Source organism: Lytechinus pictus, chromosome 1 (genome assembly GCF_037042905.1).
Source record: "Lytechinus pictus isolate F3 Inbred chromosome 1, Lp3.0, whole genome shotgun sequence".
Lineage (NCBI taxonomy): Eukaryota > Metazoa > Echinodermata > Echinoidea > Temnopleuroida > Toxopneustidae > Lytechinus > Lytechinus pictus.
In genome coordinates this window covers 22,815,294-22,834,271 of record NC_087245.1, presented here as the reverse complement: position 1 = coordinate 22,834,271, position 18,978 = coordinate 22,815,294, and the positions used below count along the sequence as shown (strand labels likewise).

Below are 18,978 nucleotides of genomic sequence, written 5' to 3'. Positions count from 1 at the left end.
TCTTTTTAATCATATATCGTTCAACATTGAATCTCATTTCTCTACAGTTTCAAGGAAATAAACAATGTATTTGTTTTTGTGTCAATATGGTTTCAAGAAATAATAATTAAAAAATAATAATTTAATAATTAATAATTTTTAATATTATGAATAAGTATTAATAATTAATGATTAATTAACTGTTAAATAAAAGTGGTTGTAAGCAGAAAAAATATGAAAACTGACAAGAGTCCTAAAAATGACTAATTTTCAGTTTAAGCATTTGAAAATTTTAGCTTGCGCTTTGTGCTCTCTTGCCCCCCCCCCAAAAAAAATCCCTGTAGGATTTTTTTTTTTCAAATGAAATATGCCCTTTTAAAAAAAGAAATACCTTCTTTAATAATAAAACATAATACATTTTAGGTTCGAAAATCACAGATTTTGAATCGTGCTTGAATCAATTATTGTTTAGTACAGTACTGCTAATGGTTACAAAAATGTATAGAATGTTGCTTTATGGTTGAAATATCACAAATATTTGGCTCGCTTCCTGCACTCGCATCAATTATTGTACTCGTTCTCTTCCCGTTCACAAAAAAATGCTTAGAATGTCCAGTTTTCAGGTTGGAATATCACAAATTTTTGAGCTCGCGCTTTGCGCTCGCATTATTTTTTATTGGTGAGTTATGAGTCTTATTCAAAATGCAGTAATTAACTGCTTAATTAACTGCTTCCTTTACTGGTCAGTATATAAAAAGAATTAGCGAGCGCAAAGTTATTTTTTAGTTAGATACACATCTTTTTCATGATTACAAAACCAGCTTGCACAAAAAAACTCATTTTGAAAAATGGGTGCCTTTTTGGCGTTGACCCCCCCCCCCCATAATAATTTTCTGCTGCCCCTGTCCCAGGGAGTGGAGAAAACATACGCTGAGAATGCCAGGATCAGATGACCGTGATAATAATAATTATTGCAATGTAAATCGCCTATAGAACAAATTATGGATTATGTGTACACTGGTAACTATATCATTATTTTAATATGTCTCTATCATGAAATTATTTTTGTTTTAAAACGTCCCCTGGATCAGTTGTGACTCGTCAGGGGGGCAGTCTGCCCCCCCCCCCCCCCCTTTGGTACACTAGTGGTTCCATGCTGCTAGCGCGTAGATCAGAGTCTAGATCTAGAGACTAGACTAGAACTAAGAATTTTTTTTTAGATCTAGGACTGGTTCTGTATACGGACTAGACATATTAAACCAGTAAATAAGCTTATATTGGTCCAAACCTAATCAAACGTAAAGTTCGGAATTAACAAGTTCAAGTTAACCATGGCATTAGTCGGCTATTCCTATAGTATTAGGCATTAGACAGGTCCAGATTTGAGGTAAAGTTAATGCGCTAGCCTAAGCTAGCCCTACCCTAGCACATGTCTTGTCATTAATGGCAGCTAGTTTGATAAGTGTTTAAGAATTGGATGTATATATAGATCTAAGCCTATAAGGCCTATGTAACTATGTAAGGGTAGGCCCCCTACCGGTAATTTGACGATGCTAATTCATTCTGAGTAACGTGAATGCTTACGATCGGCACTGGTCGAGGCCAAGTCCACGCGCATGCGTACTCTCAATCCGAAGACGCAAGTTATGAATATTCATATGTCGGTCCAGAACTCGGTGGGAAAAATAATTTCGCGGCCGGGACATCCCCAGGGGGTGTGGCTGTGTGATTGATCCAATAATTTCAAATTTTGATGTTAATTTCCTGTAGCTTCTTTGTGATTGAGCCAATCATTAAATATGCCCATGAAGGACATTTGTAATAAACTGAGAATCTTGTTTAATTCCATCACATTTTCATTGATCTTTCTTTTGCTATTTTGCAACTTTGGATTCTGACACCAATTAATGTGAGGGGCTATAAATCTCTCTTTGATTAAACCAATCTCTTAATTATTGACATGTGCTTAGATAGGATTATTGAAAAATATTGTTCTTTTTTACTTAGTAGAATGTGTGCGGTGTCCTTGTAAAGTTTGATAAGTTTCTTTTGGAACCCAGTTTATTTTACAATATGCCAATCTTCTGGCAGAGTCACCATATATGACTAAGTGTGAGTTAAGGGCAGAGAAGTGCAGTGTCAACCAGCATCACTAGCTGCATCTCCCTTCTAAAGATCAACCATCCTAGGTTACAATCTAGATAGGAAAACTTGAAAGTCTTTCAAAAAGAGGGTATACATAGATGACAACAAAATTGTGATTGAGGCATTCCAGAAATCATGTCAACCCCCCAACCCCCCCCCCCCCCCAGTGCCCTTACATTATAAGTGAATAATGTACTAGCCAAAAAAGACCTGATGACTGAAAAGGGAAGGCTGTGCAATAAGCCAGTTCTAACCAAATATCTGGCATAAACTCATGTAGATGATGGACACAAACGATTAACTTTGGAATACTCAGAATAATTAAGAGAGTATTGGTGAGTATTACAGGTTTTGACCTCAACATATAAGAATATTTATACTTGGTATAATGGAACCGAGGCTATTGATATATTAGTATTCTTATAGTTAATTTGAACCTCAATACTTTTTCACATTTTCAGAAAATGAGCAGGTTTGTTTCAAAGTCGGATAATGGACTAGCTAGTCGTAAGGTGTTGCGGATGCCTTCATAAAGAGGATGGACGAGATTTATAAGATGGCAATCATCTCCGGTCTCTTCATATCTACATCCTTACAGAAGCCAATCAGATGTTTCAGTTGCGTAATGAGCAAAAAAATCGAGGGGCCGTTATGGCGTATCGCGTAAGATTAATAAGTTGTGAGCTAGCGAAGCGAGTGAGCAAAAATTTCGACATTTTTATTACAAAAATTGCTGTTCCTGTTTCTGTTTATGGTAACTCCCGTAGTTTAGGCAGGACAGCTTTATGCTGGTAAACGCCAAGCTGTGATAGATTTTGACATAATATTCAGAAAATAATATCATATTTCACCCTTATCCCTTTCTTGTTCTTCCCTTCTTTTTTTCTTGATCGTGTTTTGTTTTTTGGGGGGAAGAGTCCCCAAAGCCCCCAGTATGTACGCCAGTGGTTCAAATAATCATCGCGTCATGTCTACTGTAGAATAAATGATAGGATGACAAAAGATCATGTCTACATCCTGTCGAATTGTGGTAACCTTATAACCTATTATCTCGTATAAAGAACGTTGACATGCTCCCTCCACTTACAACTTCAATAAGTTGTTCCCTTGACTCATAACTCCTTCCCTGATAATCATCCTTTAGAAGAAATGATGAGATGATGGATGTCATCATATTGACATAATGTTAGAAGATGTCTAAATCGTTTAGAATTAAGAGAAGATCAGATGATGAGATCATGGATATCACCATGTTGATTTCGTTTACAAGAAATGATGGATGACAAGTCGCATACATGGGTGTAGGAAATGTATTTACGATGGACGTCGGGGATCTCGTTATCTGATCATCTACCACAAAATTATTATTTTTTGTATCAGTAAGCTAAACATTTTTGTTCACTCGATCGGTCCTCTCACAGCTTTTACAAAATATCCTGCCCCATATTTGTCTGCACGGCCCCTCCATTTTTATTTTAATTTTTACTTTTTAATTTATCTATTTATGTATTTTCTATTTTATTTTTTTAAAGTTGTATTTATTTATTTAGTTAGTTAAGTTAGTTAGTTAGTTATTATTGTTATTTTTTTGTGGGGGGTTGTCTGGCATAATGCCACTGGTTCCTGAATCATCAATCTGAAGAAGCAAGCGACATTGAATTATATTGAAACACTATTGACAGGAGCCGAGGAACCTACGGTTTTTAAACTTGGGGGCTGACCATGCAAAAATCACAATCAGATGGCCTCTTCACTTTTTCTGAACATAGTTTTTTTTTTTTAAGAGGAAGCACTGAAGCCAGCCCCCCCCCCCCCCTGGTTCCGCGCAGCCCCTGATTGACGGAGATAATCACTACAAATCCATTGACATTACCATGACACCGGCGAATCCACAGTAGGTCCTTTGTGATGCACTGGGGTGAAGAAAAAACCGAGCACACAAATGGCGGGAAGTTTGAATAGGGGCAGGCTAGAGTGAATGGGACAGACGAGAGTGAATGAATGAATGTATTTTACCAACAGGAATGCAATATGACATTCAACAACAACGGCGTACATTCTGAAGGAATGATGTCCAATGACTGTAGAATCGAACGGTGGATAGGTGTTTCGAAAAAAAGGCATCCTCTAGATTTTCTTTTCCTGATCTTTAGTTGAATGCGTCTGAGAGGAAATCGTGGAAACATCAGGAAGTGATTTCAAACTTTAGTTTCGATCACCCGATAAGTGAAACATAAGCGGGGCCCAGTTCTGAGAAAATATGGAGTATAGCTTTGCAATCAGTATTGGTATGTGATAACTTACCTTTTCAAATCAAATTCTATTTAGGTCTAAATTTGTTTCCATAAACGCAGCAAAGACCCCGGCAAAGACCGCGCCAGCGGGCTGATTCTCGCAAGTATAGCATTTTTGTTTGCAATGAATGCGACTGCCCTCTATAGACGGCTAATTTGGGCAGCTAGCTCGCTCCACAAAAAATAAAATTTCCGTGGCTAGCTCGTGCGATTAAAAATGATTGCACGCTATAATCCTGCTAATAAAATATATTTTTAGATTTTTGTCGACAAAAAGCTATGTAGTGAATGTCGTTGTCAGGGGATTTTGTTATGAATACTATTTAAGTATGAAATTACGTGGAATTGCAAGAGCCAGGAAGATAGCAGCCCCTATATACATTTTTTTTACATCGATCATAATGGAAACTAACATGAAAATATTTACCTGTTGACCTTTTCTTGCTTTGCATCTCAAGTCTCATCGGCCAATAAAAGATAATAAATACCAGAGTCTTGAGATTTGTGCTGTGGAGAGCTGCGGGAAATCACGGGTAGTGGTGTTGATTTATTAAATACGTGAAATTATTACAGTAAATAAAGTCTGAAGTGTGGTTGGTTGTGAATACGATATATATTTTTTGTTTGAATTATGTGATGATAATGGTGAAAATGATATAAATACGATTGTGACAATAAATTGCTATTTGAAAAAGATAAGTTGCAACCTTGAGTGCGTTAGATGCAACTTGGTAGGCCATTATGTTGCCGGTACGATGGATTATGATGATGACCGACGACGAAGATGATGATGATGATAATTAAAGCTTGTTTATATTAAAAGTAGTAAATGATAAATTTGATGAATGGTGCACGATTTGCGTGCGATAATAATGATGACACGATGTATTGGCGAATGTTTGCATGCAATTTGATATTCTATTGCAGGTGGAGAAAATTTAAGAAAAATCATACCAAAAATCATCTCCCCTATAAGGAAGAGATCTAGGGAACATACTGATATGTCATTTCTCTCATATATCCAGTGGCGTAACAGGCGTGTGGCAGGGGGGCAAGTACCCCCCCCCCCCCCCTGGCTGATTTCACCGGGAAAATAAAAGAAAAACGGGAAAAAGAAAAAAAGGAGGGAGAAAGAAAGGGAAAGAGGAAAAGGAAAGGAGAAAAAGGAAAGGGAAGTAGGAAAGGGAAATAAAAAAGTGAAAAGAAAACGACGAACAAACTTTTTTATGGAAAAGGAAGGAAAGCGGGAAAATGTACGAAAGAACATTTGAGAAAGAACAAATCATTCCGAAATAGGCCTGTGTAATGCAATAGCACGGATGTAAAAAAAATTTAAAAAGACAAAATGGCAAACAGTAGCGGGAAACGAAGGTAGAATGTAATTAGTTAAGCTAAATTGGAAAACAAAGAAAAAGGACAAGAAATAAATAATAACATGACCGGGCTGTCGATGATTGAAATTAAAGAGCGGGAAGAAAGAAGGACTGCATATACAACATTGTGATATAAGCCGGATATAAGCTTGCTAAATTTTATTCAAATAAGCTACCTTTGCCCCAGACCCCACGAAGTAGGGGCTCTTCATCTATAACCTTCAAATGGCTCTATAACGCCCCTGTTCAATCACGTTCAAGCACTGGCATACAGGCGGGGGAGGGGGTCTTGGTTCGGCACCCAAGAGGAAATAAAAGAAATTATAGGACACAACGTATAAAGAAATGAATGGAAACAATGAATTTGCTGAATAATATAATGGAAAAATCTATCACATAATTAAAATTTAATTTCAATAGGCAATTTTTTTCAGCTCCCTTTGCACGCTTGTGACTTTTTACAAATTTTCCCCACATTTCAATGTTTTGCCCCCTCAAAATATTTGGTTTATTACGCAACTGTGTTAAATGTGTTTTGTAAAAGCTATATTTATTCTGTATATGCCCGCGATTCGATTAAAATAGCGGCAATCTGCGAGGTTTAAATGGCTTTGATGTCAAGAAGTTCCGGGGGCTCTGCCCCGTACCCCCAACCGCACAGCACTGCCGTATATGAGTATAGAAGGGTTGGGACATTGGCCCCTAAAAGTTCTACAAACAAGAACACAAAAAAGGAGGAAAGAAAAGCAAAGGAAAAGTGTAGGATATAATTTTATTTACTGATTATAATGTTAAAATATCTCAAAGTTAGATTTTCATGAAAAGGTGTTTTTTTTTCTCGCTCGCTCGGGACGTATATGAAGCAGCTTTTAGAACATGTGCTATACTGCGCCCATCGTTTTTTTTTTACTCTTCACGCTACTGCCGCAAAGAATCCTGCATGTTCACAATGGCGTACAGACCACAAAATCAGCTTGGATGAGTACTCATCATCTCTACTCGCCGACTCAAGCCAGCATCTCCTCATTAGCTCTACTAGTCAAGCTAATCTCAACTCTTCAATCTTATACTGGTTTACAGTCCTTTTTAGGACTACTTTCAAGAAAGAATACTCTACTCTCAAATCTCCACTTTCTCGCCTTTCCATTTCTTTTCTTCTATCCACTGTTTCTACAACACTCCACATGGTGTACCGTAAACCACTTCATCGAAAGCATTAATTTATATAGCGCAGTTTTTATATGGATATATTCAGCTGCGCTTGTTCAGAGCTCTTTTTACTTATGTCTACACAGCATATTTTCTTAACTAAAGAGATATGTTTTTAATTTTGATTTGAAGAGAGCCAAGGATGAATTACAAAAGTCTCTGATATTGGAGATAATCTCTTACATGGGAGACACAGTCTCCCCTATTGGCCTTGCACCTCTACTGTTTTAGTGTTATTAAAGGGATGGTCCCATTTACATCTCAAGAAATAGAGTAAAATTCACAAAGCAAAATGCTGAAAATTTAGTCAAAATCAGATAACAAATAACGAAGTTTTTAAAGATTTGCATTATTACGGTGAAACAGTTCTAGGCATATCTTTATGAATATTCATTAGGTGGGCTGATGATGTCATATCTCCACTTGTTCTTTTGTATTTTATTACATGAAATTAGGCTTATTCGAAATTTTTCTACCAAGAACTAAAACAATTGGATTGTCAACTGATTAAGTGCATTAGTTATTTATTGCCGCAACTTATTTCGTCATAATGGAGACACATCATTTACGCATACATGGATGAAAAATGAAACATTTTATTTATGATTTCATGTAATAACATAAAAAAGGGAAGTAGCGATGAGACATCAGCCCACCTAATGAATATTCATGATGATGTGCTATAACTCTTTCGCTAAACTTAAATAACTTCGGTTTTTGTTATGTTATGGGTCTCACTGATATAGGTTGACTGATCATCTTTATTTTCCCCCTTTGCTTGGGATTCATTGTTTAGTTAAATATTTCTTTAATTTTTTAATTCTCTCTCGCAGCCCATGCTATCTTTGGAACAAGTTGTCGACCTACAGGCCTAGTCTTTTAAAAAACGAAGTAGGCATGCCTTACTCTTCCACGAAGACTGCTGATAACCCCATGCATCACCTGTGTCGTCACCATTGCAACCCTCAACGAGAGGAGCAGGAAAGAAGGGGGCTACTACAGACAGACCAAAGGCCGAAGAGGAACAGTTCCATGAATCCAAGCAAGGCTCAGAGCCATGACCTTGTGAAGAAGATATTTTCATGATTCTCCTTAAGTCTTCCTGTACCTCACCTTCTCCACATTGACGAGTGGATACCATACCAGTGGATACCATGCGCGACCCCCAAAACACGTAAAGGGATGTCTTTTTCAAGATATGGCACGTTACGTACGTAACGTAATAAGATGAAAAAGGGGTATCTATTTCGCTAGGAAAGCTACGTTTTTAGGGTCGAATTTGTGAGGGTATACAAAAGACAAATGTTTTATAAAGAATGTACGTTTTGCCCCGTCAACACATACGTGTTTAGAGTCCGATTTGCGCGAGGTGTGGGAGGTTGAGCCGTATACCCAATGATGTAGGTAAAGGTAAAACTGACGTCCGTGACATAACTAAAATATCGCTGTACTAGTTTATGGGTTCAATTCAGGGAATACTTGCCAAGGGTATCGTTTTGTTTCCAATATTAGATCTACTTGTTAAGGGTAGGCTTTCACACGCCAATACTTGTTAAGGGGTGCATTTTCAGAATATGGAAAATACTTGTTTAGGGTGCTTTTTAAGACCCCATGGTCGCGCATGCATGGTATCCATTTCTTTGTTTTGCCAAACCTTTGTTTTTTATTGTTTTTTGTGATGAAATTTGTCGGGGACCCTTGTGCAATCATAAATAGGATAAAATAAATCCATATAAACGAACGATAGTAAAAATAATCAAACATTTATGAATTTTGGTTGAAAAACACAATTTGCATTTACTTTCTACATGGACTCACGTTTTTGAGCAATTTCGGGTCTGACATGCATTTACAAAATTTTGCATAATTTAGGAACTGCGTTTCTGGATGTTGCAAATTTGGTCGCAAGACTTGAAAGTAAAAAAGCAGCGAGCGGGGTGGTCATAAAAATTGGCGCGACGGCGCATGCAGTGACGAAATTTGTTGAGGTGGGATCAAATTGACCCCCCCCCCCCAGTTTAATTAGGGTTAAAGCGCACACATAACAATTAAAAAAGGACAAAACACTTTATCCATGTAATGAATATTGTGTGTTTAATAATAATGTCACCCATCATCTTGTGTATGCAGTAAAAACGGGCAGATTGAAATGTTGAAGATGCTACATGGGATTCCCACTGAAATCTGCCAAAAGAAATTGACATTTGTTCATAAAGGAAGTGTGACTGAATTCACTCCGCCATCATCAGGATTTTATCCTGTTAATGCTGTTGTCACATTTCCCATACGGTGCCTGCATCGTGAGGTTTTAGGTTTTTAAGATCAGCTTAATTTCTTATTTCAGCTTTTCTCTGTTCAAAAGTATAGGAGCTTTTTTAACTTATGCTATTTTTGGCTTATGGTTGGCAGCTGTGCTTACTCATGTGAGTAGTAACCTCCATTTTTTGTTACTTTCCTCCAACCCAGCCAGAAGATGCAATTGAGGACTGAACAGATGCATTGAAGAGAGATCATAAAGGAGTCAAAGTTGTCTATCGTAGAGCACTAGCCAGAAAGGTAAGATCAAATTTGTTGCAATGGTTTCCGAATTACAGGAAGTCAGAGTGCATTGTTGTGTTATATATTTTTTTTTTTTTTATTATTACTTATTATTTGTACTGCGCTTTTCCCATTAGGCCCAAAGCGCTTACAATGAATTAATTAAATGTAATATTTTAAAAACTACAAGGTACGAAAGAGATGAGTTTTTAATGACTTTTTGAAAATTGCTAATGTTGGAGACTGTCTAATTATTAGTGGCAGGTCGTTCCAGGATTTTGAAGCCGACACTGTAAAAGTTCTGTCACCAGCTAATGTACGAGTTAATGAATATGTGAGGCGAAGGTGATCACTGGCCGACCTAAGTGCTCTAGTTGGTGTATACAGATTCAAGCAGTTACTTAAATACTGTGGAGCCTGTTTATTCAGTGTTTTGTAGACAATCAAGAGTAATTTGAACGTAATTCTCTGTTTAAAAGGAAGCCAGTGAAGAGAATTAAAGAGTGGTTGGGAAGGATGATCTCGGGAAACCTGTAAAATTAATCGTGCTGCCCAATTTTGTAGCCGTTGAATACGAATTAATTGATTAGAGGGAATTGTAGAAAGGAGCCCATTGCAATAATCAATACGAGACAGAACCAATGAACGAACAGCATTGTGACAGGCAGACTGGTCAATGAACCTTCTGATTCTAGAAATGTTCCTTAAATAAAAAGTGACTGTGCTACAGATATGAGAGATATGGTACGACATTGACATGCGGGAATCAAATATGACACCAAGGTTTCTTATTTTTTCTGATGGTCTAAAGAGTGTACCATCAACATCAAGTTGAACATTTGGAAGATTGCGCAAGTTATAAGTAGAGGCCGCAACAAAAAATTCAGTTTTTTTGTCATTTAATTTTAGCTTATTCACTATCATCCACTGTCTTATATCTGATATACAATTCTGGAGTTTAACCAGTGCATTATTGAGAGCTCCAGGAGTCTTCGGATCAAAAGAAACGTATAGTTGTATGTCGTCAGCATAAAAATGATAATTGATACAGTGATTTCGGATGATGTCGCCAACTGGAAGAGTATATATTGAGTAGCCTATGGGTCCGACTATTGACCCCTGAGGGAGTCCAAATTCTAGAGTTATGGGATTTGACAATGTGCCGTCAATATCAACTTGCGAAGTCCATCCAGACAGGTATGATTGGAACCAGGATAAGACTTTGGACCTAACGCCTATTCTATTGAATAACCGAGATATGAAAATGTTATGATCTATTGTATCAAACGCGGCAGATAAATCTAACAGCACCATAAAAACTACATTATTTGAGTCGAGAGAAAACATGATATCATTTTTTACTTTGATCAGAGCTGACTCGGTGCTGTGACCTGGCCTATAGGCAGATTGGAGAGGATCAAAAATATTATTAGATTCAATATGATCAGCTAGTTGAGTACATGCCGCCTTCTCGATGAGTTTACCTAGAAATGTTAAGTTTGAGACCGGTCTATAATTACTGATGTCATTTACGTCCAACCCTGATTTCTTCAAAAAAGGTTTGATGATTGCTGAATGTGCTTGATCAGGGAAAATACCTGTAGAAAGAGATTGATTGATTACATTTGTGAGCAATGGTAATAAATGAACAATGTTTTCTTTCAAAAACCATGTAGGAATCGGGTCAAGTCGGGAGGATTTAGTAGCCGAAGACATAATGATTCTGGATACATTTGACTGAGAAAGCACCTGAAATTCTGCGAAAAGTGGAATATTTTGATTTTCAGTATCACTAAACTGAATGTTAACAGGTACAGTACATGCATCAAGTTCAGCTCTTATTCTCCTTATCTTGTTGACAAAAAACAAAGAGAATTGATGAGCTAATCTGGTTGCAGATTCGTATAAGGGAAGTTGATTCGACTTCTTGTTCAAAAGTGAATGAATGATCTGATATACCTCCTTGACAGAACACGAACCTAACTTTTCTTTCAAGAAATCTTCTTTAGCGGTATCAATGATTTGACATACATTCCTATTAGCTTCTATGAACAATGTGCGATCTGAATCTAGTCGTGTTTTACGCCATTTACGTTCTGCTTTACGTCGGTGCTGGCGAGCAACAAGTACAGACTGATTAAACCAGGGTCTACGTCGCTTCAGAGGGCGGGACTTGGTTGAAGATGGTGCACAGGTATCGAGTACCTTAGTGACGCCAGAAACATACCAGTCAAAAAGAGACACATTATCTAAATCTTCTGGTTGAGATGAAACTAAGTCAAGTAAAGCATTACTGAATTGAGCTTTATCAATCTTGCGATAATTACGTAAGGAAGAAGTAACAGAGACTGGCTCTGATTTCTGATGAGCCAATAAAAAACGAATCATATAATGATCAGAAATACAAGTGTCGAATGTGTGACACTGTAAGATAACTGAGTCATCTCTGGTAAAAACTAGATCTAAAGTATGACCAAGATTGTGTGTTGGACCTTGGACATGCTGAATGAGCCCAGCCGAAGAAATGGTGTTCCTCATGTGAAGCACATCATTTTTATTCATATCTTCCCAATGGACGTTGAAATCACCTAATAACACCAATTTTCCTGGACATAGTGATATCTCACATATGTATTCATCAAATTCCTTCAAGAAGTCAGAACTTGTGAATCTATTTGCTGAAGAAGGGGGTGGTCTATACACAATGAAAAAATGGATAGAGCTTGACAAATCGGTAATATGAGCGCATTCAAATGTGGCAAACTTGAAATCTATGTTCTTAATCTTTAATTTGAGCATACTTTTATACAGTACTCCAATCCCTCCTCCACGTTTACTTGCGTCTCTTGGAGAGTTAATGAATGTGTATCCTATAGGAGTGCACTCCCCTATTGATACATTATCCTGATTACTTAACCAGGTTTCTGTAATGCACAAAACATCAATATTATATTCATTAACATATTCGGTAACATACGTAGTTTTATTTCTTATAGAATGTGCGTTCCACAAACAGACGTTGCAACGAGATCTTACAAGATTGTTGTCAACACACGACACTGTTTGAAGATTGGTGTTGTTCCTTCCTCGCTTCTTTCGACTACAGCTGTTCGCAGAATTCCTTTTATGCCCTCCTCTCTTACCTCTAACACGTGTCTGGATACCAAGTTCTTTGATCCGAAGCCATAAATTCTCGTGGAGCATGCCCCTGTTCTTCGTTGTTTTGTGAGCAATGTTCGACAGTCCATTTGTAACCACCTCAGGACTGTAATGTTTCCATGCAGGGTTACACTGCAGAAGAAAATCTCTGTCATAAACAATTCGTCCATTAGTTCCATTGTAAGATGTACTCGCAGATAGCTTACGAGCAAAATGTTCTCCAGGAGCGTTTTCGGTTGTTGGTCCTGGGTTGGGGTTGACGTCGCCGGACTTCAATAACTGGAACTGGAATGTTGCCGTTGAATTCTGATAATATGGCTGGCGGTGTTTCAAGTACTTGCAATGAATCCAGGATACTGAAGTATGAAGATATCCATGTTCATGTACATGATTTGGCACAGCTGCAGTTGAGACTTGAGCAGTTAATAGAATGTTAAAGATGAACCAAAGTCTCAATAGCTCCATTGTAATGCTATAGGATCAATGACTTACTTGAACAATACAATAGCCTTTAAAGTTGAATGAACATGAATGGTGAGCACCAAGTACAGTATATGTGTAGGCAGTAGACATACAATACACAGCCTACATGTACAAAATGGCTTACATATACAGAGTAGTTCAAATCAAAACCAATGCAAAAAATCTTATATCAAAGATCACACCAATATTGGAAAAAAAAATGGTTCAAAAGTTGGCCGAATGAATCCATGCATATAACAAATTTGCATGATACAGCAATAAAACCAAAAGTACACAATATAATGGTGAAAAACACGTGAAATATCAGAGCTTAAACTACCACATGTCAGCCACGCAGGGCGACACGCAGGGCGACACAAATCTTTACACCCATAAACCTGCAGAAGTTTGAAACAATTGCCACTAGGTCATTGTTACACTGACGGAGCCTTTGACATATCACTGCAATAGTACAGGAGCCATGGTGTAGTGGTTCTGACTCGAGCCTTAGAAACAGAGGGTCGTGTGTTCGAATCCCACCGCCGTCTGGCATCCTTTGGCAAGGCGTTAATCCACACTTTGCCACTTTCGACCCAGGTGCTAAATGGGTACCCGGTAGGATGGGAAAGTCATTGTAGCTTGTCCAGTACTGTGTGCGCCTCACCGGCGACTGACTGGAATACTCCCCAGGGAGTGAAGGATGTGTATAAATTGTGTGTGGGAATAACCGAATGAATCCGATGACCGGGATGATATACATCTGTAAAGCGCTTAGACACATCTTTCCGGTATATTAAGCGCTATACAGTACGTCCCAGAAAAAAACGAAACCGAGATTTAGCGATGATTTATCATAACTTAATCACAAATACAATAGACAAATGACCTAGCTTAGAATCTTCTCTTTCATCTGAAATTACTTAGATAATTTCACATTCACGCATGAGTAAGGAAAACAATTTAAAGAGGGGATACCAAAAAGCCATTTGGCGGGCTATATCCGGGTTTCAAAAAGAAAACATTTCAAAAAGTTCAATATCTTCTCTTTAATTTGATACCTCAGTTACAGAAAATGGTCAAGAAATAACAAAGTTCTGGTTATTTGAAATAAGGCTTAAATTTCAATAATTTCATAAAATGAAGAGGTAGTACAGGCTAGCGTTCAAACTCACTCGACACTCCGTTTTGTTGACGATCAGCCATGCATTAAGTCTTGTGTTAACCGTGCGATAGCTTCTGTGGGAAAATGCTGAAACACGTTTATTTAAATATTGAAATTATGGAAATACAAGCATTGTTTCGAGGGAACATAACTTTTTTACTTCTTGACCATTTTCTGTGATTAAGGTATCAAATAAAAGAGCAGATATCGAATTTTTAGGCATGTGATTTTCTTTTTGAAATTCAGACACCCCCCGCCAAATGAGTTTTTGGTATCCTTTCTTCAAATTGTTTTTGCTCACTCATGCGTGAATGGGGAATAATCTAAGTAGTATCAGATGAAAGAGGAGATTCGAAGCTTTACATTGATAGGTCATTTGTCTATTGTATTTGTGATTAAATTATGATAAATCATCGCATAATCTCGGTTTCGTTTTTCTGGGACGCACTGTTCATCTGTTTTCGTAAAGTTTATTGTATTTTATTTTTATTTACTTATTTTTTCTTTATGAGGCAGTAGGGGACCTCTTTGTCATGTTATTTGTTTATACATTCCTATATAAAGTAACTAAAATGAAAAAAAAAAATCGGTTTTGTTTTTTCTGGGACGCACTATATAATAGCGGAATATTATTATTAGTAGTATTAATTAATTTATTTAAAAACATACAAATTCAAAGTTGTACCGCTTTCTGCTTCTTGGCTTTGTGGCATCTTTGGATGTTCAACAGTTTGAACTTTCAAGTTCAGTTGTTGTTTTTTAATATTATTTTTGTTTTCAAATTTGCCCTACTTTTCACCACCTGAAAGTCAAGTGGTCCCTACTCCGATCCTAGCTATGCCACAACTGCAGACCATCATACATTTTTCACCCTGTTGAATAAGGTTCCATTATAGGTAGTAATTATATTGATATATGATTTGTCATTTTTGTTTCGCCTGCATAGTAAAAGCAAATCCTCGATGTAGGTACTGCTTTTTTTACTTTGAAATCTTAACCATGGTTGAGTTTTTGGAAAGCTAAATTTTTGAAAGTATAAGGATCTATTTAAAAAAAACTTGGATGTAAGTTCAATGGGATACCATCTTGCACGAGTTTCACGGCACATGATCGTGGTCAAATGTCATTTTGGGTTAATAAACTTTGACCATGTTGTCACATTGAAATCTTAACCAAGAACGAAGGCCAGTATTCTGAAGTCAGGTTTAACTTAGACCACGGTCTAACTCTGTGCTGAAATTATGGAAAGCCAAACGTTTCAAAAATGTATTAAGTTGTATGTTTCTTATTTTTACTGTGCTCTTACTGATTCATCGATGGTGAAGACGGTCATTTATTTATACTTCCTACACAATCATGAATGATTTGAGAGCCAAATGAGCTGAAATATTATAGAGCCAAATGAGCTGAAATATTTATGTAGCAATTGGCTGTCCATGCTTAAACCACAACTTTAAACCTAAGTTTAAGTTAAACCCGACTTCAGAATACGGGCCAAAGTGTTTTAATACACAGTGTGGACAATGACCTTTATGATTACTACTACAACAGACTTTTGGAAAATCCAGCAAAGATGATCCCTACTCACTAATTAAATTGGCCTAAACTTTAGACAAAATGTACAAAAACAAAGAAAAATTGAAAAATATCAGGGTCCCCACAGTCATGGAAAACCCTGGAAAAATTTGTGGTCATGGAAAGTCAAGGAAAAGTCAGGGAATTTGGAAAATTTGTTAAAAGTCATGGAATTGCATTTACCTCTTGGCTATGGCAGCTTTCCAGTTTGTCGTGTCTCGCAATTCTCATGGTACCTTGGTCAGAAATGGCCCATATATTAATGATATTAGATGTACATGTCATGAGTATTTAAGATAGTGGGTTGAACGGATGGTTGTGAGGGGAGGTGGAAGCCATCATAACGTGTCTGATTTTGGAAACCGTGCCTGAAAGGAAGTCATGGAAAGCAGCAATTTAGTCAAGGAAAAGTCATCGAATTCTGTTTTCGAATTTCTGTAGGAACCCTAAGTAAATATGTAATCTAAACAAAACAAATCAAAGTGTGTTACAAGTACCTATAAATTTAGTTGTGAAGAATATACCTGCCAGGGGAGCGTTTCATGAAAGGACTTGTCGGACGTTTTATCGGCAAGTCCAATATTATCTGACAGTTACCATAGGAAACGTGCTTCTAAGCCAATCAGAATCAATATAAAATGTCAGATCTGACGTCTTGTCAGACAAAAATCTTAATGAAACACTCATGAGGTCTTATGATAAATTAAACCAGATAAATGAAGAGAAAGACAAATTCAAATAATACCTAGATTAAGCATATTAAACGGAAGTATCATAATAAATATGCAAATTTCAGTATAGTAAATGAAAAAAGACAAGTCTATGAATTTCCTACTACTACTACTACTGATTTGAGGGCATGGATTGGCTTTAGCCCATGCCATCTTGGGTTTAACGAACGTAAAAGTACTTTTAGACCTCTGTATCCAGCATGGCTGTCCTCAGTTCAAAAATGCGATCAAGGCCTACAGGCGTCTTTACAATTCGACAAAATATGTTGTCATAAATTGTATTTTCATTAGGAGGCCCATCGTTACTATGAATTCTTAGACAATTGCACCTGGGATACTGTTCTTTGTGATTAAGATTTCTCTGAAGAGTTCCTATAGGATCACATTCCTTGTCAATAAATATGTAAAGATTTTATATTTCAATCGATTGGGCCTTGGTGCAATTATCAAATTTATATATTTTTTTCATTTCAAGATGCGTCATGAAGATGCTTATCTCTTTATGTGCAGTCTCGTACGGCCATTCTCTTCCTGTTTGGTAGAATGTCCCCTTCAGCATAAAATTTCACTGTGTTATCGATTTTGCTTTGACCTTTTAGGCGACGTTCCACCAGAACTGGGCATGACGGATATTTCATAAAATGGTGGATATTATGGACAGGACGTTAAAAAATATATCCATATTCCAAGATTAAGAATTATATTGAAAGCAATGTATTTCAGATTTGAGATCGACCTGTTTGGTAAAAAGTCAAAACATTGATAAAATCGTCATTCAAGTCTCAAAATGAAGTTATCATCGTTATTATAATAGTAAATCAGTGGCTATGCCTCGATCAACGATTTCATGTGCCAGACACCATGCGGTTGCTGACTCCACTCTAAAGAACTACAATGTAGTTGCCAATAAGTTTCATGTACATGTTCTGTTATTGTATTTCTTTCTTTTTCGTTATTATCAGGGGTGTGAGAGTTCAGATTTTTAGCTGATTTCAGATTTTTTAAATTTGATTTTCAATTTAATTTCAGCTTATTTTTGGCTCTCCTCTGTACAAAAAGTATGGGAGCTCTTTCTATTTCAAACTTTCTCAATACTCTTCAGCTTTAATTTATCATATCTTTATATTTGTGACCACTCACACCCCTGTTATTATATTCCAGGGCCTCTAAGTATAACAGTGTCTGACCCTCAGACGGAGTCACCATGGTAGAATAAGGCGTAATAAATAATTAAATCATGCTCTGTTTTTTAAAACAAATACATCAAAAGAATGTATGAGATCAATAAGATAAAAATAGGCACACTGAAAAACTGAAGTGATAAAGCAACCGTGAAGTGACTCTTACCCATTGATATTATTATTTGTATGGATAGTGTTTATAAATGACATTGTGGTATATCGATCATTGTCAATCTACCACTTCACAGGGGTTTCTACACCAGCGTTAATACTTCCATGATACATACTGCATCTATCATGAGTTTATGGGTCAGATTTATGTAGAATATTCCATATTTTTATAATGAAAGTCAGACAAAAAATGTTCACCATTATGACAAAAGCATACACCTTTGCTTTGCGTAATAGTTGTGCTGTGAATGCTTGATATAACACTTGAAAAGTATTTTGATTTTTTTTAAATACAGGAAGGACAAGTACAGGCCCAGGACGAGCTGGTCGTTATCAGCCAGAGATGATCGATCATTATGGGTTCTTTTGTACCAGTGACTGCCAGCGATTTTTTTTGCAGAGACCAGTGGACCGATAGAATGAAGAAATGCATTAGAAAATTCTGTGTCACAAAGGACTGTATAAACCAATTTAAAAAGACCTTTATTATTTCAAACCCAGATCTAGATGTCAAAACTTTCACAGGATACTGTATTCAGGGTTCCTAGCCCATCAGGGAAAATTATTTTCCTTTTTCCAGTCAGGGAAAAATCAGGGAATTTGATTTTTTTTTTAATGCATGAAATCAGGGGAAAATGCCTCAAATGAGGGGGAAATCAGGGAATTTTGATCGGCCCAGAAATCGAAAGTATGGTAGTCAGTCAGACTGTGTTTATTTTGTTGCATCAAAACAACATCCTTTGAATGACTGGTTAGGGTGGGGTTTTTTTCATGTAATCCACTGCTACAACTACATGCGAAACTGGGAATTATCAGGGAATTGTTAAACTTCATCAGGGAAAATCAGGGAATTTGTTTTCTTGAAAAGCTTGGAAGCCTGGTATTTGAAAACTTTACTATTCAACCAAAGTAGAGCTATGGAAATCAGAAGCGGATCTAGAGGGGGGGTTGGGGGGGTTGCAACCCCCCCCCCCCCCCCAAAAAAAAAAATCCGGGGAC

At 37.0% G+C, this 18,978-nt stretch overlaps 1 long non-coding RNA gene across 2 annotated transcripts; it reads left to right on the top strand.

The window, feature by feature from the left end:
• The first annotated feature begins 4,101 nt into the window (after positions 1–4,101).
• Positions 4,102–18,920, top strand: LOC135155638 (uncharacterized). 2 transcript variants are annotated; one of them, XR_010294784.1, is made up of 4 exons: positions 4,116–4,412; positions 7,834–8,210; positions 9,467–9,556; positions 18,276–18,920. It is a non-coding gene; the product is annotated as an uncharacterized LOC135155638 (long non-coding RNA). The 2 variants fall into 2 exon arrangements; XR_010294782.1 differs by having other exon boundaries at positions 4,102–4,412; positions 7,834–9,556.
• Positions 18,921–18,978: the final 58 nt, after the last annotated feature.